Genomic DNA, 25,310 nt, shown 5'->3' on the forward strand with positions numbered 1-25,310 from the left:
AAACTCCATCTTGCCCAAGTCAATGGCCGCGGGCTAGCATACACCAAGTAGCAGTGTGGCTCCTTTCACCTCATCAAAGGCTCCAGTGTGACATGGAACAAGAGAGGAAGTTAGCAGGAGCTGGGACATCAAACATGGAAATGGGACATGAATAGTGACAGTAAAAAGACAGAAATCTCAATGAGGAGGAGGAGGAGCTGGCAGAGGGGGAGACGGCAGTATCGCACAGATCACTGATCTGGAATCAGAAACTCAATCAATTCCACCACTCAGTTTCAGGTTAGCAGGTCCTGCTACAACACCAAATTACTAACAGGCCTAAATTACTTTAATGATTACTTACAGTAGCCAAATGACGCAAATGTAGAACGACCCTCGACACTGCAATATACAACTAACCAGCTTTGGGCTCAATCACTTGTTGGATGATTCCCTAAAAATTTCCATTGGGATTAATTAAGTACTTTGAGCATGAGCTACAAGAGTCAAAACAACACAACATAAGTGATGGAAAATTTCCAAGATTTAAGAAATGAGGAACTACTGCAAAGTAACAGATTGCAATTCTTGACCTCTTTTTAGTAGAAACAGAGAATCTCATCTTTACTGCTTTGCTGGGTTAAATGGGTTTTACCACAATTAAACCCTTAAAAGCTACAGCAGTTTTAAAAATAACATCCATTTAATGTCCCCTTGCAGCTTAGGTAGTCTCAGATGGATACACAAAAACAAAGTAACACTCATGTTAATGACTAAGACACTCCCCCAGTGTTTCTTTTAATGAAAACAGTGGAGGCCAAAAGATTCATCACTTCTGATAGAATACGCGAAAGTTTCTGCATGGCTAGATTGGCTGCATACATACATGTTGAGTAAGCTGACATTTTTTATGATTCCTCTAACTCACAGATGCTACATAACCTGAAAACAAGATGAAGTTATCACATAACTTGGCATTGCTCAGACAAATAGGGCTTGTACTAGTTATTTATCATATTTAGAAAGCAACCTTTCTGCTTAGCTGATTAGTCTTCTGCAAAAAACCTGGTGACAAATGATCAGAACTACTTGCACCTCAAGTGATCCAAGTCATTTTCAGGTCCATTGGAGGCATACAGTACATCACTATTGTCGGCTCTCCTACAGACCATCTTTGTTGCACTCCTGAATGGGACTGTTGGCTGCTTGCATTCCTGCATGTGTCTGAGTTGTGTTAAAGCTTGGCTTGGATCTCAGTATAGATAATGTAGCCTTCCAGCACTTAAGGAGGATAAGTCCTTATCTCTGTCTAAATACCCAACAGTCATTAGAGGCAATGGGGCTCCCATGGAAGTCAACTAATTACAGTTCCAATCATCATTCTTCCCAACATAAAGATCAATGCATTGGGCATTGTATTTATGGTGACATTTTCACTACCTTGACATGATTAACTCCTGAAGTGAGCATTAATCATTATTTAAATGAGATTTTTTTCCTAAAATGATGAGCTTAACTGAATTACTGAACACACATAGAAACTATGCCTCTTAATATCTGCTGCCTGGTGTCTAATTGTGTGAAAATCAGTGTTACCTTGACAGGCAGATCTCTAAAGCTTTTCAAGTCAAGAGTCCTCGTACAAAGCTCCATGTCACCCCACAAATAAAACAACACCACTTCATTGAGGTAGATCAAAGTAGTGCATGTAGCATTCATCTGTCAAATCCCTCACCATTCCTCAGCTGAAGAGTTCCACTCATCTGCATTTTTCAGTTTTTAGAGACAAGAGAAAAAACAGACACAAAGAGAATAAAAGAAGTTGAGAATAGACCAATTCACACTGGGAGGGTGGTGTATTGAACAAAAAAAAGACAGGAACACATAAATTAAAAGAGAGAGACACACACAAAGAAGGTCTTCTTTTACCTGCAAACACAGAGTCTGATTCTGCTCCCCCCCGCCCCCTCCATCCTTCCACTAGGCTTGACCAGGCAGCTACAATAATAGAAAAGCAGAGGGACAAACGGGGCCATCTATAAGGGAGCTAGATACTGGCATGAGCATGCAGTTGAGCCTGGGTGGTGGTGTCATTAAGTGTGAGTGCGTGATAAATGCACTCTGCTTGTCGTATTTGAGATTCTCATTAGTCTGTGTTCAGGAGGAGACCTTGGGCCATTACTCTTGCAGCTGCCCTGACATGAGGCTGAAGGTGTCTGTATATGAGAGCAAAAGAAAGTGTGTACTTCGAGAGGAATTCTTGTATGCGTAGAGGCATTTTAGGTGATGTATGACACCTTTTGATAGCCATAGTCAAAGGTCCTGTGTCCTCACACAACAGACAGGCATGCTGATTGTATGACTTGGAAGTCTCAATAGTCATAATTCATGTTCTTAATTATCACTTCCCACTGTGGTTTCTATTTAAATAACAAATTGGTGTTTGGTGAATATATTTTGTGTCACCTTAATACTATTTTAAAGGTGATACAAATTTCTTTTCATGTCTTGTGATTTTACAAAGTCTCATAATGCAAGTCAGCAAAGAAACAGCAGAAATAGAAGCTTGCGATTTAAAATATTTTCTATGTTCCACGTTTAATTTTTTTGAACTAGATTTAGAGTAGGCACGCTACATTCACCATTTCTGGTGTTTTATGAAGACTAAAGAGAAAATCACTGGCATGGTCCATAGGGATAAGTGGTGTGATGACTCTCCATATCATTTCAGAGATAAAGAACAAGACATTAGAATTTAAATCAATGTAGTTTGAGGTACCATGTCAACATTTGCATCAGTCTTACATTTTCCATGCAATCCCACCACTAACATCCCTGGGAGCATTCTCAGCCCTACTCACAATTCTCCTATAACATAAATGAAGACACAGGATCAGTTCAATCACAAACATCTCAAAATCTGAGGCTACGTGTTAACTTATTACAGCAGCAAGTGTAACAACAGCTGACTCGTTAAACCTTAAACTGTGTTTAAAGACCACGGTGTATGATAAACTACTTTTCCTATGAGTAATCGTGAATGTTACTTCCAAAAACCTTAAGTGGTACCCATAGGATAATAACTCTTCCAGCTTCTTTGGTATAATGATAGCAGTTAGCTATTATCTAGAAAACACAGTATGTGCAATAGTACTACATGAAAATGTATCGTAAAAGCTGCCTGTGTCGCAAACTAACATAATGGCTGCTCAGTACCTTTGAATATGAATGTGTAAATAGGCTATATGTCCCCAGGAAACATTAGCATATTAGCTGATGCTATGTAACAATACATAATTGCACATTTTATTCAAGTTTCTTTTCAGTTTGACGTGGGAGCTGAGAAGAGGTAGCTTCCACTCTAGCTCGACAGCCTGCGTCAGTGGCTGTTAAAGTCGTCTGGACGTCTGGTCCAATCAATACTCAGCGACAAGCATCTGCCCAGGTCTCCTGTTACTGTACCTCTGTCTTCATAGCTGTCTCAGGCTGTTTTCCAGACGACCATGTGCTGCTGGCTCGGCAATGAGACTTATCACAGAATAACACAGGTAATGTGATGCCACACAGGCCGGCCGCTGACACTTTAATTTGTCACTGGCGATAGGGTTTGTCAAACTATTCCTGGAGTTCATCAGCCACCTGGCCTTATTTGCTCACTCTGTAGATGACTTTTCAGCCCTCTTGAGAAATCCTATTCGACAATGACCTTGATGCTCAACTGCTGCATATTTTTCATTATGTACGAGCCTCTGCGGAGCGAGTGCCATGTTGTTCTTCAATTGAAGAATATGTGCTGGGTACTGATGAAGCAGTATGAGAGCTATAAAATCTGATCCTCTTTCAGTAACTGACATCATTGCTTGCCTCAAAAAGAAGAACAGCAATGAGACTGTTCAGATCTCAGAGGGGTAAACTAAGATGAAAGCAGAGAAAATTTTGAACTCTGATTCAAACATTCAGGCAAGTCAAAATGAAAAAAAAATTAAAGGTGAATAAAGAGACAGGTAGACTATTTCGAGTCTAGGAGAAAATCACTGAGATAACTATAAAGTTTCTCAAAAATATGCATGAGCTAATTTAAACGCAAACCTCCACACCTCCAGAGGGACAGTGAAAGTGTTCGCAGGTTATCACTAGAGGAATATATCTGCATTATTTCTGAATCTTTGGTGCTTTTAACTTCATAATTTTTACAGTTCCTTTGATTTAAAAGTTTGTACATTTTTAAGCTGTGACATATTAACAAACACAAGTGTTATAAATGCATTTTCATGATTTGCATGTAATTAGAGCGAAGTCCATCCAAAGTCCAACCGTTCCCTGAAACAGTGCAACAATTCCCTGAAAGTGACTTGAAAGTATAAAACAAAAGCCTGAGAGCAAATGCAAGCACTCTTGATGAACTCTTATGTGTATATGAGGAAGAACAGTTGTCATTTGTCTTTTTATGTTTGTTTATAAGTCTTTGACATAGATTCACAGTATGGACCCAAACCTATAAACACTCTCTACAATGTGAAAACAGAGTTTTTCTTTATACACTGAATTTCCAAACTTTGGACACTGGATGGAGGCCAGGCAGAGGTTTGCAAACAAAAACGTCTTTAAAGAAATTGCAAAAGAGGTCCATATTTACTTTCCCTAAAAGGATCCATTAGCCAACCTGAGAGTTGTAATACAAAATTCCCTAAAGCTTAAACTTGGACCAGGGGTCAGTTGAGGGCCATAGGCTGCAGGGCTTGAAGGTATACAAGAAAGAAACATGCCTGCTTCACCAAAGGGCATTCTGAAATTATTAAATTCTAACCTGAAGTCATCTAGCATACCTTTAAATTCCAATTTAACATGTTCAGTCATTTTTTGATTGCAGTGCAGTGCTATGTGTTGCACCCCAATCGACAGCTAAAAGCCTATACACAAATGAGGACTTTCTGCAGCAGAGGAATGAGGAAGATTCACTTTAATCTCCATGACTTTACTTCCTTGCTTCTGTCCCAGGGATTTGGTACTACAGATCTCTTTTTTCTATGCTTAAGCCCTCCGGCCATATGCTACTGCCGCCCAGACTGTGACACAAAAGGCTTTTAATCAGTCTTCTCAATAACAGAGCACATTCTGTCATTAAAAACAGGCTTTGAGGCTTGCTTCAGTCTCTCTTTCAAGTCTGTTGGCTGAAGGCAGGTCTGAGATGCTACATCTATTGCAGTTCTGTGGTTTTCTGATCTACTTGCACTGGCTGAGACCTTAATACTGTCCACAGCACAATTCTCTGTGTTTTGAGAAAGACCGTAGCTAGACTACTCAAACTCTGAAGTCCGTAATCGCCAACCCGAACCCTTGTTTTGCTTGCACACACTATATACCCTGTTGCAGACAAACCTGACACAAAAAAATGTAATGAGAAACTAAAACCTGTAGCCTGTATATTCAAGGATTTCCTGAATTAAAACAGGGCTTATGTGACAAATAACCTATAGCAACCCTAGAATAATAACCATAGAACCCAAAATTGATGTGTTACAAGAAGGATTTCCTAGAGCACTGATTTTGGCACAAACAAAGACAAAAAAGTTAAAAAAAAAAAAAAAAAAAAAAAGAACCAAAAAAACAAATTACTATTTCAACTTGGCGAGACAGTGTCAAGCTAACAAGTGCAAACAGCCGAAAGCTAAAAATCTGAGATCCTATTCCATCTCAAGCAGCTCTTTTGGATTCCAGCCAACTGTCCAAACAGATCAATTTTAATGTGCACAGGAGTTATCTGAAGGGTGAAAGTGACAGAACTTCAAAGGGCAAATATATGAACCTTATTATAATTGAATTAATCTAGGCTTTGCCCTCAAAGTAAACATTATTCAATAGCATAGAGCATTACCATAAATTATGCTTAAATCTAGACCAACTCTAAAATAAGAGTCACTATTTTATGACCTTTACTTGTTGTTTAAGACAAAAAATATTAGCAAACTGTTGACCCTTTGCTCATTTAAATTGTAATTATAAACAGCCTTGAGTCAAACTTTGGAGGGCTTCCTGACTTTCACCTCAATGCAATCCAAAACCTTCATTATCCAAATTCACTTAATGTTTCCAACCTGAGCAGAAGGATAAAATGACTTAGAGATGTGAGAACTGGGAGTGGAGTAAAGCGCACATCCACATCTCTTGAATTTTGTTCTTGACACAGATGTTAAGCCTGAGTGGTGTACGGCAGGGCTGCAGCCATGTTTGCTGACATTGTAGAAGCCGTTACGCTTCTACTTCTTTCCCATTACAGGGAGATGATTTATTTAAACTTAGCTGCAGGTTTGTTTTTGCACTCTATATTCTGGAAGCTTTTTGTTTCAGTGTGAATATGGCCAATGTGAACACGAGTCCTAGTTATGGGGAGTGAGGCCAGCAGACTGTTTGTTCTGACATTGAAAGAGCTGTTATCACAAACAGAGAGTTGTTTTCCTCCTCACAGCTTGCCGGCTGTGCTTAAGCACAGACGCACAAATGCATTTGTATGCGTTCTTGTAACAAACTGACAAACTGGCTCCTGTCCAGCAACTCTGAGTGTCTAATAGCGTGTGGACATCTCATAAAACACTGCATGCTGTGTGAGGTTTGCACTTTTCTTTCTTTTCTTTTTTTTTTTTTTGCTAAGCTGGCTAGTTAAGCTAGCCCCAAGAAATTGCATCATTTCTGCTTTCCCATGTGAGATTAATTAGCCATTGATAAATATAAAAGTCAGCAAAAAGTTGCTTTGAAGTCCAAATATTAGTCTGAGAGGTATGTTTCAGAGAAAAGTCGATTTGGCTCTCTCTGTAGTTATAAAGCTCATCAAAACACTGTTGAATACCAGATTAAATAGTGATCTGTAAAAAGAATAATTCACTGCTTGAGGAAAATCATGAAAGGAGACTCTGCCATTTGAGATCTTTGCTCTACAGATGCCTGTTAGGGATGCAAGGAATACATTACATGTGTTGATCGATATTCCCTGCTTAGGGCTCGCGAGTTCACTGAATATTAAACAACCGTGGGAAAGTTATCCTGTCACGTTCCAAGTGAGGAGCGCTAAAGCCAGCAATTATCCCATCCTCTCGCCCACATACTGAATGCAGGCTTTTAATGAAAAGAAAATCGGATCCATTAACGATCCCCTTTCATTTGGAAAACCTGTACTTTTAACGGTTAACTCAATTTAGAGCCAAATGTGACTAGCAGATTGCTTTCCCTTACGAAAGACACATGTTTATATTCTAACAGTGGCAATCATGGCTAAGAACTTTAAATCAGATCAATTACAACTGACTGATATTTGCATGGTGGTTTTTAATGTACTAGCACTGGGGTGTTTTATTGAGGCACCCAACGGACATTAATACATACTCAAAAATGTTTTCTGCAAATCAGCAGAAGGTTTACTCACATCAGGCAGACTGTCGCCAGGGGAACTAGGGGATTGAGGGTCAGTTCGGTCTAGAATTCCATGACGTGGTTTTCCACTTTTCTCATGATCAGTTAGGTCATGCAGGTGTCCATGAGTGCATCCTCACATACGCTTTTTGGCGACGATTGAAATGTCACAGCCTTCATAAAGCCATGTGACACATGCCAAGGCTCAAGTAAGCCTAACCACATAGTGAAGTCTGCCTTGCGCGCATACTGTGCACAATTTAAGCGTGATTGGGAGGAGGGTTTGCCTTGTTGTTCCAGGATGAATAGAAGCCGACGAGGGAGAGTTTGGTATCCACCCAGAGAAGAATTAGGAGCTTTTATGATCAGCGTGTGGAGAGAGCGAGAGAGGCGTTTTTCTCCCTGGAGATCAGATGTTAGCTTGTTGCCAATTCTAAGTTCCCTATTATAGATGACGTTTGCTGGCCTGTGCGCAGTTTTGGAGGATGGTTTCAAATCAGAATTATCTGATCATACTGCTTCTAAGCAGCTTTGTCATGTAACTCTACTGAAGCCATATAAGAGTCAGCTGAGTGAACAGAACATAGATGTAAAGACTTAAAATCCAATCACATGTTTTTACTGGGTTTATCTTGTCCGACGAAAATATCTTGACGTTCCAGTTCTAGTTGGGCATTGCTATGTTTGTCCAAGTCTGACAACATGCCAAGACTTTGTACAGACTCGTACTCCTACCCCCTACCGTGTATTGAAGACTGTATCGATCAGGTAGGGGTAGAAAAGTTCATCAGTAAATTTGATTTTCTGAACCGCTGCTTCAGGAAATCCTGTCATTGAGCTGGCCTTTACAGTGTTTTGGCGTGTACGTGAATTCAGTACTTGTTGTGATTTTTACAGACCACAACCCATTAACCTTTCTCAGTTCTCTGCAGTTTCCCTATCAAACACTGGTTCGTTGGGCATTTCATCAGTCTTACACTAAGTTAAGACTTCCTGTCTGATGGTATCTACGCCCGCTTGTTTTTGTGTTAAACTGACAACTATTTGTAAGATACTACAGCAGGAATTTTAGTAGTTTAACTGTTAACCTGTCCTTGACCCTTTACCTTTTTGCTCAAGTGTCAAGAGTGCCAACATTATAAAGTAAAGCTTGCTTCATTTTTTAATTTTACACCGATTCGTAACACATAGTCTCTTGTGTATCCACACATAATTTAAGCTAAGATGAGTATATTTTAATGCAGCTACAAAGAAAACCCAATTGGGGAACAAATTTAATATCCCTTGGAAGGCCTAATGAGCAATGCCAGTCCTGTCAGGAAAACTATAATTTTACCAGAAGTCATGTTGCAATAAAAAACACCCATGGGGATTCTAGACGAGTTGCACCAAAGCCTCATGGGCAAACATTGTTAAGACAGCAGCTCTGTAAATAGAACAGCTGGCTGACACGTACAGTACACCGGCAAAGCTATGCCTATTGTAGGCTCTTTTTTAGGGCTCCCCGACTCTCACCGGCCTACCATTAGTCTGAGCTCTGTCTCTCTGTCAAAATCCCTGAGCATCCCTTTGCCTCTCTGAGCGGACCCAAGCAAAGAGCCTATGACAGTTAGCGAGCGCCTCCACTGCACACATCATTGATACTAATGGGGACGGAAGGCTGGTGTAGTGTGGCATGTGGAACAGAGTTTGTTGGGGTGTGTGTGTAGGCATACGTGTGTGTGCATGCACGTATGCGCTAACCAAAGTCAGGATTACACAAGTGAAGCGTGTTTGGCTGCTCTGTGGCACGGAGATCAATTCATGTCGTTACAGCAAATGGCATGACAACCAGTCTCCTCCCCATCACCATCTGCCTCCTGTGTGCCAATTTGTCACAGCACATCCAAGTGTGGCCATGCGTTCATTTAACACTGAACAAGAGCGCAAGTCAGGAATGAAGATGGGAAAAAGGGTAAGGAGGAGAAAATTAGGGCACTGACAAAGACTCAAGCCCTCGAGACATGCAGTGAGAGAGGTCAACTGAAGTTTATCAGAGGGCAAAGACAAAGAAATATACACGGGGGGCATCCTGGTGACTCCAGTACAAACCACATTGCAACACCCTGGGCTAAAATGTGGGCCAGCACGTATGTCACATCTTCTAACCATATGAGTTTTTAGGAAAAGGCAAAAACAAACTAAAAAAATAAAAATTAAAAAAAATCCACAATTTAATTTTAAAATAAAAAGGAGGAAACAGAGACAGCTGCATTCTCAGTGTGTTACTGATTTAGAGACAGCTTTCCTTATTTGTAGCTGAAAAGACAGGTGCTAAAACTAGGGTCATGCAGAGAAGTGATGGGGTGGAAAAGAATGTTAATCTGTTATCTGAATAAACTGGAAAAAAAAATAGACAACAATTCTAAAATGTTAACCCCTCTGTGATTTTCATTCCTATCATGCAGGTTCGAAAATTTAGCTCAGTGCCCTGCTTGTAAAGTTGTACAAATTAAGACAGAGGGCAGGATTTGCCTGCAGCTTTCGGCTGCTATGGTTTGGCGTGCAAAGACCCTTTTTGTTTTTCTTGCAAAACCATGTGGGCCATGAACAAATGTTCATACATCTAAACTATGCATCAAACTATGCTTCACAGTGCCAGCACTGTGGAGTGAGTAGGTGACAAGATATGAAAGCAATGCCAGTCACTCTCTTTCTGCCCCCATCTCTCTCCCTCTCTCGCTCACATTTTTGGCACCATAATACCACTATTCAACAGAGTGGTCTGATCATGTTTCACGCCTTTGCACCCGCACTGACTGCTGTTCTGTCCCATTTCACCCTTTTTGATACGTCTTTGTGTCATCAATAATGACAGGCAGAAAATGGGTGTCCACATCGGGGCCCCTTATGCCACCGTGATGCCAGTGATCCGGTTCAACACCAACAACCTAATTCCTACAAACTCAACCTTCTAACCAAGCTATCATGTATTGTTTCCCTGCTGTCAGCACACCGCAAAGCAAGAGCGGTGGGCTCCTATTCATTCTGACTGACGCACAACACTCTACAATGGTCCTGTGCTGCACATATGCAGAGCCAGCCAAAAGAGGGATCACAGAACAGTGGAGCTTTGAAAGGTGGTATGAATAAAGAGATCAAGAGTCCAACATGAGCATTCATAGTGTCAGATCATCGTAAATAACAGCTCGTGGGGACAAAGCCTCTGCCAACCCCAGGAAAACAATGTGTTCGAGTTACAAACGATTTTTACACGTTTATTTGTCTACCTGTTTCTGTGAGGCAGAGCTTTGCTTGAAAGCCCTCGAGTCATTTTGCTTTTGGAAAAACACAAAATGAAATCATGACCTGCACTGTGTCATACAATCAAGCTCTTAACTGCCAAATGGTTTTCTCTTATTACTATGGCCAATGTGAGCCTCACAGGGCATATGAACTTTATGCACTCAAATTCATGGCAGACAAACATGTCATCATTTCTCACATTCATCAGCAATACACAAAATTGTGTGAAATTATGCTTCTGAAAGAGTTTACAGCATGCACAGAGGAACGCAGTGTAAAGCCTGGGCATGGTTAATTTGACGTATTTGTGTTGTATGCTTAAAACATCCTCGCCTGCGTTTCTGCAACCATTACCTCCATTTTTTCTGGTACATGTTTGGCTTCTCTCAATGACGTGTCTAAGGGCAGACGATGCTGCATGCTCTACAGATCATAAAGCCATCTAAAGCAAACTTCTGTTTTGTCCTGCACTGCTGAATTCAAAATTTAGCATGGAAATCAAATTCTTATATTCAATCTGATGGAAGTTGGTCGTTTCTAATGGTGCCATCAAGCTGCCACTTTCAATCAATCAATCAATCACTGTACTTTTGGGTAAACCTCATGAACCGTTTGATTGCTTATTAAATCTTAAATATTGAACACAGCAAAATGCAAAGGAGTGAAATCAGGTGTCCAGGAGCCCTCACTCAAGTACAATGCTGGAAATATCCTAAGATATTATCCTGATTACAGATTGGGAATTCCTTAACCCAAAATGAAGGGAAAATTTTAAATCAAGGGAAAGCTAAAACTGAACTTACAAAGGTGTTTGTCACATCCAGCAATCCACCAATCTCTGCTGCCCCTTCGTCTCTCGGGAAAGGACCTCGGCAGCCGTGTGCAGAAGGGGTTATGAAGATAAGGTGTTTGCAGGGTCTTCAAGGATTAAAAGTCTCTTTGAGGTCTTCCATTCAAAAAACGTTCAATCTTCAGTGAACTTCCTCTGAAAGCAAACAGAGAAAAAAAATGAGAATGTAAAGCAGAATAAAGACAGCTGCACTGCAAACACACTGCCGAAAAACCTCTGGGGTTCCTTAAACGGGGCCACTGACCCAAAGAGATCCCACAGAGAGGGGCTCTATGTCCTCTCAGTGTAAACTCCTCAGTCCCTCTGCTGTCATAACATCACAACCAACACAAGCAGAAACGGAAGCAGATGTGCTGGTATAGGCAAGCAGCTTCATGTTGCTTATAGACCACATTGCTCTTTTCCAGTCCTATATTTTCATTCCCTCTTTCAATTTTATGATTTATGAGTGTGCATTCACTGTGTAATAAAACAAACAATATCAAATATGTATAAACAAAAAGACAAATTCATGATTATTCAGCACGAATGCACAAACCTCTGCCCACACTCTCTGCATATATACACAAAATGTGGACCAAATGCACCTTGTGGTTTTAAACGTGCCCACGCTTATGGTAAACTGTGTGGGAACTTCATCCAAAACTTGGTTTTGTAACATTCAATATGGAGGTAAGACTATGTAGAACAACAGGACTGATGCACCTCCAAATATTAGCTGCAAAATAATAAAACGGAGCAACGATGGTATAAAAATAGAGCTGAACCTAACACACCCGCACTTTATTTCTGATCTGCATAACCCTGTTACCCCAGCATTAACCACGCAAATAAGTTTGTTGTTTTTTTTTCATACTTTATAGCAGATATTTAGGAGCTTTACTATTTGTCATGTTTGCTGGGAGCTTTTTCACATCTATCTAGACTTGTCAGAACTTTGAAACTTTCTTCATTCGCTTGAAGCCCCTCTCTGTTCTCAAGAGACTCATTCATGCAACACAGCTGGGGGTTTAAACCAGTGCTGCTCTGTAGTTAGTTCATCTCTCCAACTGCACAGTCATTCTTTACCCAACCTCCCCATAGCAAAACCACAATCGCACTGAAGAGAATTCATGACAGATGAACTTCCTTGTAAATCCATTATCCCAAATTCAGCTTTCCGCACACACACACACAAAAAGTCATCTCAGATAACCAGCGATGACTAATGGAAAGTGCACGAATTCCCGTAACCGAGCTTACCTCCTAAGAAAATGACTTCTTAATCTATATAAACCTACATACACATGGCGCTCGAGTAAAAAAAAAAAAAAAAAAAAAAAAAAAGGGGGGGGGGGGAAGAGGTTGTGACCGCAGAGTGAGTCCCCAAATCCTTAGCCACAGATAAAGCCTGTCCACTGACTCACTCACACAGCGCAGCAGATGAGCTGCATTGCTTTCCCAATCCCTCCTGAATGAGGCAGCCGACTGCAGCTGCTGTGAGCTCAACACCAACGCTCACTCCCATCATAGATTCATAAAGCCACTGAAGGCTTGTAAATACTTAACAACCCCAGCCATCCGCAAATTAAGCAGAGTGGTGTGACAGCTTTGGCACGCTGGTTTGTGGTGACTTAACCTGTGTGGTGTAAAGGCAGGAGGCCGTGTTATACTCTAAACACATGGCTGGTTAGTTTAAATGTTATGGCCACTACGCCAAATCACACTCTGATTTAGTCATGGGAAGTGGCCTGGTGAAGTAAAGAATGATGTCAGCTTTAAAAAGAACAAAAAGAACCTCTGACCACTCCTTTCCAGCCTCCCACCCATCAGTCATGTTGCGGACAGGCTGCAGCTGTCTTTTTTGTCAAAAATCATCTCCATCAAAAATATTAGGCAACAATAATAATGATTATTTTCCCCCAACACATACTGTGCATGCAGAAGGGTGACGAATGAAAGAAATATGTTTAAAATAAGGTGTTTGTTATCCAAAACACCTTTAATCACTCATCACCTGCTTAATTTTTTTGTTTAATGTGCAACTTTATTTCAAATAAAGCTGAAACTAATACAAATTATGTTAAAATTACTTGTTTTGTCCAACCACAAAGCCTACATTTACCCCATTTATACAGTACTACTACTAATAATAATAATAAAGTTGTCATTTCAGCTTTAAACTGACTAATGATTTTAAGGGTAGGGCTTCATCTCAAACAAAAGGGATATTCTCAAAAACATCCATGTCACACAAGCCTCAACTTGTCGTTCTCAAAAACAACCTGTAGTCTGGACGACAGCATGATTAACAGCCACTGGCACACAGGTTAGATAAATTAGGATCAGCAGATTCAGTTAAAGAGGACACAGGGTGAAGTTTTGTTGTTCTGCGCAGCTGTTTTCCCACCCAGTCTAGGCAGAGTAGGTTCCAGTATTGATTAGAGTGAATGAGATCAGCTGGTGGGGCTGCTACCAGGCTCCATCACTTCAGCTGCTGGGTCTATTAGACTGGGTGCTCATATAGCGCATGGGAGATGAAGGATAATGTTGCAGTGATTGTTTTATTGCCACACTGCGATCACTGTGCCCCGGCATTAGCAGCGTTTTATAATTTCTAATCTCATTTTCTAGAAATAGTCCCGCAGAGAGGCCCCCGTATCCTGCCATAATAGTTTTGAGGTGAGCCCCATTTACCAAATGAGCTTTTCAGAGCACAACATTCCCATTAACACCACTCATACAATCCCTCTTCTCCTTCAAATGTGCACCATGAGCTTCTCCACAGACTCAATGCACCAGCAAGCAAATATTTCATTTTTAGAAGTTTCGCATCTAGTCAGTCTCCCGTGAGCAAAGTTGGCAAAATCTTTCCGTTACCAAAATTATGCTAAATCCCACTGAACGGATTTCACAGCAACACACCACACCACGACACACCACATTCCCGTCTACAATCCCACTACGCTGGAAAACTTCCCTGCAGTGCTCGCTTGGTTATGGTAGTGATCAATGGCCCCCTGGCAGTGGGCGTTCGGGGGGGGTCTAGGGGTACAGGAATGGTGGTATTAATAATGCAAGGTCCAGGCCTGTCATATCCTCCATTAGCACAGAGGAGGCGGGAGGCCTAAAGGCTGATTGATTACTAATTAGATTAATTGCTGTCTTTTAGAAAAGGAGGAGAAAGTAATAGACCAGAGTCCTGACAAGTGTGATGGTATTGGAGCCAGCATGGCTGAAAAATATACATACAGTGTGAGGAAAAGTGGCTCTGCAGATTACAAATCAGGCTTCTCCTCTCAGTTCCGTATTAAATTAAGGAAAGAATACCCCGAGTCTGTGCAATAAACAAGAGATCAATCAAGAGCCAACCCACCGATTGGTTTAAAAATGTCTAATAAATTGCTCGGTTCTCTGCAGGCCTCTCTCTTAAACGCACCTGTCCATGCCAAAGGAACAACTCACCTGCAGTGCTCGTAGTACTAACTGAGGTCGACAGCAGTACTATGTTGCTTTGATTCGAGGCCATTCCCTTCCTATTATTCCCACGTTTGTTGTCTTGTTAGCTATTGCCATCTGGAAAACACAACATGATAAGGCCAACTTCTATCCAGTTTTCATGTAATGAGGGTAATGCTAGTGTTGCAGAAAACTGCCATTTGCCAACAGACACAGAGGTTTGGAGAGATTAAGTTACACTTAATCTCCCAACTGTCCTTTAGAGATAAAACTAATAAAACTCACATCAAAGCTTTGAGTTGTGTTACACACATTGTGTAGTGTGAGTGGTAAAGTCACTAAATGATTAGGCAAATATATTTACCGCCATCTTTTCTTCCGCACAGCATTCAGTTAAATTCACAACACTAATTTCTGCCCCAAGTCACTTTGGGCTGAAATTGGTTTTGCTCACATTTTGGACTCAAAGTAAAACTCAGTTTCGTGATATTCAGTGTCACAGTGTAACCTCCACAAGATGAATGTGATGCATTTTTGTTTGAAGGCGTATTTATTGTAAAATTGATCAGGACCTATCTGGCAGACTGTGGGAGATGTTATTCTTAATAATAATAATTATCCTTGCTTTCAATTAACAGCGTCCGACTGTCTCACACAGTCACACAGTCTTTCTGAAGCACTTTAATCCAAATATTAAAATTTATTGGAAAACCATCTTTCATTAAAGCAGGCATCAGGCTTAAAAAAATTCACATAATCCAAGCCCACGATCGACATCACAGCTGCAGTTATTTCTGTCAAAATCACATCTTAATTCCCAACAAGTGGCAAAGCAGGCATGCATGTATGAGACTAATTGGCACATTGGTATGGCCACACTCATTATACACGCCCACACTCAACATAAATAGCCTCACACTTCTGTGGGAATAATGCCTTCCAAATAGGGAGCTGTATTATTTGTTTCGGCTTGCCTCTACACCAACAGACCATGGAGAGCCATATCGTGCTCTGCTGGTTTTCACAAAGCTCATGGGAGAACAGTCCCAGCATGCATTGCTACGTTCAGTGCAATAACTGTGCCACTTTTGATTTTAAAGAAAAAAAAAATGACAAGAAAAAAAAATGATTTATTCTCTAGAAGCCTGTCGAAAACATGCATTTGGCCCAACTGCAAAATTACAAGGAAAGCCTGCACCACAGTGCAGTCGTCCATATCCATCTCACAAATCTGACATAATGCCATCGACATCAGAGCTGGACTGCCAGTGATGCACTTCGCCAACACAGGGCTTGCTTTTTTGTGCTTCTTATCTCATGTCATGAATCATAAAAAGACTCATCTTTATCAGCCTGTTTGACAGCGAGACGGGTCTTTACGCTTTCTTGTCACACATGAGTTCTCGAGAAGCTGTCAGGATGAAGTGGAATATTAGACCTATTAATTATTCCACTCCTCCATCCTGCTGGGAGGCAGTTCTGAGACAGTTCCTCGTATCTGACAAAGTTCATTTATGCTTGACTCCACTGCTATAGCAACAAATGTCTAAAGACGGAGCTTTGTTAGACTACCATAACTGAAATCTGTTGACACATCATCCCAAAGGACAATACAACCAACAAATTCATGCACAATGCAGAAACTGTCATGATTAGTCTTTTGAACTTAAGCCACCTTCAGAACTCTTGACATGTTATTTACCAACTTTACTGTGCCATCGCTGCCAGGATGCACTTTTTTGTTTGGAGCGGGACAAAAAAAAAAGAAAAAGGAAAAACTGAAGCCACACAGGGTTTGAGCAAGCAAAGGTTACAGACTGTTACCGTCAGGCCTCTGGGTTAGGAACCTGTAACACCACAAGCCATAGAGGAAGCTCTTTCTTATCCATTCTTTAAAACAACTGCCTCAGTGCATGTCTTTCCATGTTTAGTTCTGTCAATCTTGGTTTGTAGCTGCTTTCCTTTTTCTTCTTTCCATAAGCCCAAAGCTACCTCTCACCTCCTTCTCGCTGCCTCGGTGGCTCACTGCTATGACAGCATGCTGTGCTAATTGAAAGCGACCCTGACTCGTCCTTTTTCCAAACCACTCTAGCTGATGCCCCGTTGTTTTTCTCTCCGCCGGAGGTTGACAACTGGCCTTTCGACTGCGGCGTCAACTCTGACCTCGCCGTGCTGGCCTCTCACCTTTCTCCCTCTGCGAATGCGGGGCCAAATCCGAAGCCACACAGAGCGGCAAGAAACTGCAGACTTGCATGTTTTCCCTCACTGTTCTTATGAGTTAAAGACATTTCTCCAGAGTAAATGAAACCAGTCCTCTACAGGTTAGAAAATGTGCTTTTTGCCTTTTTTTCTTCTTCATGCAAGTATAACTGATGCATGACATTGTTTACACACTAAAAAGATATCTTCAATTTGAAATTCAATGAAGATGCAAACAATTCCAAGCAATCTTCCCTCGAACATGCTCTGCAAACTCTGAAGGACAAAAGCACAAACTCTAACTTAATGGATGAGATACAGCTGCAGCAGAGACAACATGATTAGATTCTCCTCATACTTAATTCCTTTATCAAAAACTAGTGATATTCCACTAAAACAAAACGCTTGTACCTGCAGTGTTTCAACAGAGGTGGGCTGCTCTTATCACCCTCACTGAATAGGACTCGGGCCCATAATGTAATAGCCTAGCGGTGTGCTCATAAATCACTTGAAGAGGCTGTATGCCACATGCACTGACACTCCCAATCTGCCAACCTGTGTCTTTATTAAAGAGCATATTATATTGAAAGGCGCTTTTTCTTCAGTTGCCCCTACTATAAATGCCTCAACTCATTTTTATGCAAACAAGAATACAAATACTTTCCTCTGCAGGCACAAATACATTTCTCTGAGCTTTAATATACACAAAACTGTCTCTGTGTGTGTTTGTGACAGAGTGCCTTTGTTTTTACATCTTGTCACCATTCCTCTTCACAATTACATCAATTGTCTCCCTCCCACAGCAAGTGAGGCATCAGTTCGGAAGTATGAATGTCTATTCATATCTGATTTGCCTTAGTGAAACTCCGTGTTATTGGCTGTACAGTGCACACAACAGTATGAGTTTGTGCTCTGCTTTGTTGATGTGTTATATTTGCTTTATCTCTCCATCCTTTCATTAACTTTGACAACTAAATGGGAAAAAATCGCAAAAGTAAATATCATGTGAGCTGACAAAGAAATAGCAATAACATGAGATGAGTCACCATATATGTTGACAGAGAGAAAACATTGATCCTTTCCGTTTTCTCAAAGTTTTCTTCCCATCTAAAAGACAATAGTTGACTACTCTTTTACTTTCAAATGCAATCGATTTGCTTCTCCACCCTACTGAACTCTGAACCTTCTAATTACACCGTCCTAATCCTTTATTCACAAAAAAAGACCAATGTTTCCTTTTGAGCATTTTTGATTTATTCTTTTGTTTTTTTAAATTTACTGCCCACTGCTTTAAACAACTGTGAAGGAACAACAGGCAAATGTTCCTTTGATGCTCTTATGCCCAAGTCTGATACGAGCACTTATGGATCGTGCAAATGTCACACGGATCATTATAAAGAACTCAAAAAAAAAGTCCAAACCCCCCCAGAATTCAGACAATACATATAAAATGGAACAAAACAAAACTCAGATTGTATGTGTGTGGTTTCCTTTCCCCTTTTCTAAAAGCCTTTAACCTACAGTAATGCAACTGCCTGACTCAGTACCAGCTGTGACATCGCTATACTGTCAGCTCCAGTGATTTATTAAAACTCAAAGAAGCATAAATTCAACAGGATTACACACAAAAAGAGGTTCTTGTTATATGTAGTTTTTAAAATAAAAAAAAGGAATAAAAATAAGCAACTAAGCTGCATAGGGCCATTCAGCAGAGGGCTTGTGTGAACGAGCAGGATGCCAGGAACAAGGTAAGATGGCAGCAAATAATTCGCTGTTATGACCCCCAAAGGAAGCGACTGAAAGAAGATGTCAAGTTCATTACAGGTCAATATTTGCATAAAATGTACTTGTTACATTCAATTAGAGCTTTTAATAATCACGATTGTTTTCATGCATCTTTGTTCTTTCGCCCCTAAGGACAGCTACTCCTCATCTTAGGGGTTTGGATATAATATACATGATGAAAAAGCTTTATTGAAAGGATTGAAGGAATCCAAGATGTCAAGTCTCTGCCTGCACTAAGAACTGTGATTATTTGTGCCAACTAAATGTGTCTAAGATTCTGCCGGCTGCCACAGTGCTTCCAACCAAAATCATGCAAATCGAGAACAGGAAAAACACTAAATCTCTTTCTCCCACTCATTTCTTGCAAACAAGGCGCATCCCTTGGTAAACACTGGCAGCAGAACACATCCTGCAAAGAAAGCCTCGCTGCTAAGAGACAGAAGTGTAAACAGCTCTCAAACTCTCAGAATAGAAGTTGTTACACTCTAGAAATAAAATACTGTGGATGGGAATTGAACAAAGGCATGGGTTACTTGTTAGAGGTTTTGCTTTGCAGGCTCCTGTGGCTGTGACATGACCAGAGTCCTCCACAATCTGTACCCACAAAGGTAAAACTCTGTGAGCATGAACATAATTAGTCAGAAAACTGTCTCAATTCAGGTGTTTCCCTACAGACCTTACGCAAAACTAATTCCTGTAATACGCATCATAGCTACATAATTATGCTAACAAATAGGCTCGAGACACAAAACTTCTTGTTTTTAGTCTGAATAAAGGAAAACTTTTATGACCACAGCTCCATGCCAATTAGATGCTTCAGCTGTCATAACCATTGCTGGAATGGAAGATGCACCAGAACTCAAAAACAGAAGCCAAAGCTGTCAGCCTGGTTGGTGTGTGCACCGATTTCTCAGCTCAGTGAAAATTCAAAAGAACGCCTGAAAATATCCAAAAAAAGGAATAAAAATATCTTGAACATGCCACATAAAACTACCTTTATTTGACCGTCTTTGTTAACTTAAAATCTCTTAAATTGTAGTAAATAATTCATGCTCACTATGTGGTTTCATATTCGTTACTTTCAGTCGCTTTTTTTGGTCTACCTGACCAAAAACAAATTTTTATTGTTCAGAAGGTCTCTTGCTCAGGAAGCTGGTGTATTGTGCACCAGGATTTATGCTGCAAGCTTTAGCCATAGTCCAACACTTAATCTTTTAGAACTTAAATAGCTCACTCCTGGAAGATATGACGTAAACCACCTGCTGCAAGTTGAGTGCTGTATGTTCACTTCCAACAGAAAAGTAAGAAAAAAGAAATCAGACAAGCAGTAATTTCAAATGGGTCCAGATGCATCTCCGCCTTCCCCTCTTCTTTAACTGCTTCAGGCTTACCTGTCCTTTTCAGACATCATTTCAAAAAATGGTCAGTAGAAAACGTGTGGGTAAGGAGTGTTAGATAGCTGAATTTAAATGCATACATGTTGTATCTTGACAATACATATCAAATAGTCTCACAGCAGCTCAGGCTTAGCCACTGTTTGTCATCTTGTCTAATGTGGAATGTGCAACACGAACAGTGAAGTAGAGCAAGGCAGACAGGTAATCCAGGATTACAACACCGACATGTCATTTCTGTGGACGCTGTTATCCCAGCTCACTCGTCTTTTGCGTGAAATGCAGAGTTCAACCCCATCTGTCTGCTCGAAACTCTCCTCTGGCACCCATCAATGGCGCACCGTGGACCAGCATAGACGACGAGATAATGAGCTCCCGTTGCCTTGTCAACGCCATCCGGTTCCCCTCCGACAATCTTAAGCTCACGTTTGCCAGTTTCCAGGTGTTTGGAGCGCTAAAGCAAACAAGGTATTCCGATAGTAAATTAAATTTTATATTGTTTCAAAATCCTTCCAACAGGCACCCACAGACTGACAATATTATAACTAGTCTGCAGTTTCCTGGAGAGATAACAAATGCAACAGCTTATAAGACTAAAGACTAAAACTAAAATCCTACAAAAAGGGAGCATGTCAGAGTAACAAAGGTAAAAGGTAAGGTTCACACACAATCTCAGTGTGACAAGCTTGTAAAAACTGAAGTTAAAGATTTGTTTTATTGTTGAAGGCACCAAGTATACACATTGATTGTCCTGTATTTGGCCTAAATGACTCATTGAATCCATTTACTGAAAAACAAAAGTGAGTTTTTAAGTCCACTTCCTTAAAATTGTCTTAGTATGAGCGTTCAACTGGGATGCTTCGTCACAGACTCCAACCTATAGCCTTAAGATCAAAGTCCATTTGTTTTTCCTTCTTTTCCCGTTTTCTATATCATCCAATTCCCTTTTTAGTTCTGTCCCCACTTCCCAGTGTTTTATCATCATTCCAATTCTGTTTTGTGCAAGCATAGAGTCACATATTTGTTTACGAAATATAGTGCCATCTCAGTGATTTCAACAAAGCTCTTTGAGAGCCACACGCTAAAAACATGCTTCTAATAAACTTAATACGATTTTATGTTTGCACTCTGTGTGATCATATTATCTGCTGAATCACAGGCTAAGAAACGTGGCTGCAGTATCGGTCACAGCTGGAGGACACTTTGTGCATATACCTTACTCCTACCGCAGCTCAACTAGAGCTTCTTTTCTGTTGGAATGCCAACACGCCTTACCTTTATCTCTGTTGCAGTTCTTATCTGTTTGTTTTTTCTTTTCTACAAATGTCAGTGTCACATTGATCACTCAAACAATGGCAAATCTATATCTGAAAAGTTGGCACTGTGTCACGTTGATCACGTAACAGGTTAGTAGATGTAGGTCTACTAATGTTTGTGTGATCAACGTGACACAGTGCCACCATTTTTTGCACAAATCTGCAATCGTTTGCATGATCAGCATGAGACTGCAGGGAAAAAAGATAAAGAAATACAAAAAAAAAATTTTTTGGTTTCAACAGAAAAGAAGCTGTAGGAATCAAAAATGGTGGCACTGTGCCATGTCAATCACACGAACATTAATGTTTGCGTGATCGGCACGACGGTCGTGTCGATCACACGGTCATGTTTGCATGAGCAACATGACACAGTTCCAGTATTTCCAAGCAACAGACAAAGATATCAGCTCAACTCCTTCATAGTTGTCATCTTTCTTCTGGGAAAGAAAAAAGTAATAATTACATGCTTTATACCCAGTATCAATCACAAGTTTCATACACAGATTATTTTAAATGAGCAGCCTGCATGAAAAACAATCAAATATCATTTATTATGTTAGCGTTTATACGTCCTTGCAAGTTATTTTGAGGTCTGTCCATCGAGCGGTTACAGTGTTTCAACTTGTAATCAATCCCATTCTAAAGAGACTTTGACTTGAGGTCAGACTAACGACTGACTTGTCTGTAGCCAAAGTGTTTTAGACGAGACGAATAAAAAGCTGAAAATTACTTACTCGATGCCCTTTTGCAGTGTTCCAAAGTTGTGTGACGTCACAGAATAAATTACAAAATAAATTTAGTCCAAATGTTTATCCATGTGAGGGGGCTTCTTGCTGTTTTCAGTTTAAAGTGCATCTTCCCCCCATCAACAACTGGATGGCTGGTCTGAGCAACAGTTTGACCACATTCCTCATGCTACCTCTGTAAGTGCTTCATGGCATTTCCTGCAGAGTGACATTCTCTCCCCACCTGTACGCCATTTAACACAACACTGATACATTCCAGAACATTGTCTGCAAGATAAGGTATTCCCTTCAACTAGAGCATCAGATACTTCACTGCCAGAGACTTTCATTGTTCTTGTCTATTTTGCATCCACATTGCCATTTCTTATAGTAACTTAAGAGAGATTTCTGGCCCTAATGCTTTGCTAATATAGGGTAAATTATTTTTTAATGCTGCATTAATCCACTTTTGCTTTTTTTTTTTTTGCTTCACTCTGATGCATTTTTTTAAAACAACTTGCAAAATACGACTCTGAACACTCTTTAGTAGATTCGGTGTCAGTTTACATTAATTGCAGAAGAACAGTTCTGGCACAGTGTTTATACGAGCCCATTCCCCACCCCTCATCTGCCCTCCCTCCCAAGTGACTCTTTATTTCTGTTTGAACAAAAAAGCTATTTCCTTTACAAAAGCAGCTGCTAAAACAAAAAGAAAAAGAAAACACAGCACTCGCTGATGTCTACCACACATTTTCTTCTCTGTGGAGTGCAGTCAAAGCAGAACAGCTAACCTCTCACCTGGTTTTGTACGAGAGGCTCAAAAAAAGTTGTTTTGCATAATATGTGCAGTGAAAATCAAAATCGAAACCATTCCAAACTGACACATTCAGCAAAAAATGTTCAATATCAGTTTGGAACATCATCTTATTTTATTTTGTTCAAATTGTCTGAATCTGAATCCGTTTGAATCACAACATTAATGCTGACACTGTAAACCCTAAGCAGTAAGACATAACGCCAGTCAACGCCCTTATTTTCAACTCACGTGAGTTCTTTGCCTGAGTCATGACAGGTAAGTGAAATGATGGACTAACTCCTTCATGTTTCTTTGGAGCGTTTGTTCGTTAATGGCTGAGAATCAACCCTATGTCAACATACTGGTTGGTAGCAGCAAAGGCCAGAAGGGACCTGAGGTGGTGCTCACACCCACCACTGTGTTGCGGCCTGGCACGGGCCTGTGCTTTAGAAGGGAGACTCATGGAAATCAGCAGGGCTTGGCTGGGCTTCACTCCCGCCTTGGTCCGCTAATGGCTTTCCAAGTTTGCGGCTGCCATTTGTCAGCTTGACTGATGTCTGCTCCATGACGATTAATCTCTTTCAATCATCCATCTCTTCACCATCAGAGCAAAAGTATAGTGCTCCGGCATGTTGGACCAGAACAACATGGATTTGCTCCCCAAATCAACCTCACACAATAAAACACCTGAAGCTTCAAAGTTGCAGGTAGAGCAGGGTGTGTTTTGAGTATTGTGAGGATAAGGGGATAAATTTACTGCAGCAGAAGAGAAGACAAAACAAAAATGGAAAAGAAAAAACTTGGCATTCTCGTCTTGTACATAATAGAAGAGCATCAGACACAGCCAAAAACCACAGAAAGCAAGACGAGCTGTTGAGATAGGTTGTTCCTATTCCTGGAACATTTTCAGTAGTCTATGAGAAAAAAAAATAAAAATAGGGGTCTGCATCGCCCCTCTTACTTCATTAAGCGATTCTTATTGAAGCCTTGCAAGCAGGATCCAAACAGGAAACATTAAGTCTCTGGAGAATAGAGAGAAAGTACAGCAATTCTGTCTGTGTGAAAGAGTGAAAAGACAGAGTGAATGAGGTGTGGCGAGTGAATATAAAGCAGTGAGAACACAGGGAGGAAAAGGAATAAAACATAGTTAGGGAGCAACAGTGTGAAGGGAAAAGCTAAAAGAGGTTGCAGTGCCCCAGGTGAGCCCTGTGGTGGGTCATTTCACAGCCCTGTAGGCTGAATAACACTGACAGGTCAGCTGGAAGACTCACTGCCAAGAGAAACTCACGACGGAAAGAAAAGAGCACAGGGCTGCACCTCTACACACAATTTCACACATAAAAACAGTACATGCAAACGCACACCTCCCCGTCTTCACCGCAATATAATTTCCTTTTCAATCTGCCGCACAATAACCTAGCCACTGTTTATTGACCTTTACCATACAACTATTCACCAGGCAATCACTCCTTTGGCTCAAGACACAGAGCTATAGCTCCCACTGCTCTGCTGCCTCAGTGCTGCAAATCCACAAATGTACAACTGGCTTCAATAGCTGCGTACATAGTTCAGGAAGTGCGTTTGGTGCCTGAGCGAAGGAGGAGTGCCTCTCTGACAGCAGCGATGATTGTATCATCAAAGAAGACAACTCAATATTATAACCACCATTAGTGCAGTAACAAATCAATTAAAGGGAATTACAGCACTAAAGGCCCGTGTTCACACGAGTGCCTGAGAGGCATATGGTTTCGCAACATTATACTTGATGGTTCTCAGTCTTGCCCAAGCTGCTGTCATCCAGTTTCACAGGCATAACCTATTGGCTTTAAAATCTTCAATTAGGACGATGCCCTTAAGGAAGGGCAGTATGAATAAAAGCATACAAGAGAAACAAGTCAAACCAGTCTCTCCTGAAGGGGGGAAAAAAAACAAAAACAAAAAAAAAAAAAAAAACATTTTTTTTTTTTAATTTGATTTTTATGTGTTGCTCCCCGATTTTGATCAAGCCCTAAAATGGAGTAAAACTCCCCAAATCTAAAATGACAGACTTCATCCTCACAGATATTTTTAAAATAGCCAGTCCCAAATGTTCTTTTAGAGCTGGTATACTGGCACTGAACTTTCTCCTTTATTTCCTCT

At 40.6% G+C, this 25,310-nt stretch overlaps 1 protein-coding gene across 5 annotated transcripts in view; it reads right to left on the bottom strand.

Annotated features, from left to right (window-relative positions):
* The window catches only part of sema6cb (semaphorin 6Cb), a 146,818-nt gene that overhangs the window by 74,319 nt on the left and 47,189 nt on the right, over positions 1 to 25,310 (bottom strand). For 4 of the 5 annotated variants that reach the window (XM_082552025.1, XM_082552027.1, XM_082552026.1 and 1 more), the window contains one exon: positions 11,472 to 11,653. The gene's annotated coding sequence lies outside the window, so the exon portion shown is untranslated. Of the gene's footprint in view, positions 1 to 11,471; positions 11,654 to 14,962; positions 15,074 to 25,310 lie in introns of all 5 variants that reach the window. The other variant, XM_082552024.1, reaches the window with a different exon arrangement.

Source organism: Aulonocara stuartgranti (genome assembly GCF_965226115.1).
Source record: "Aulonocara stuartgranti genome assembly, chromosome: 11".
Taxonomy (NCBI): domain Eukaryota; kingdom Metazoa; phylum Chordata; class Actinopteri; order Cichliformes; family Cichlidae; genus Aulonocara; species Aulonocara stuartgranti.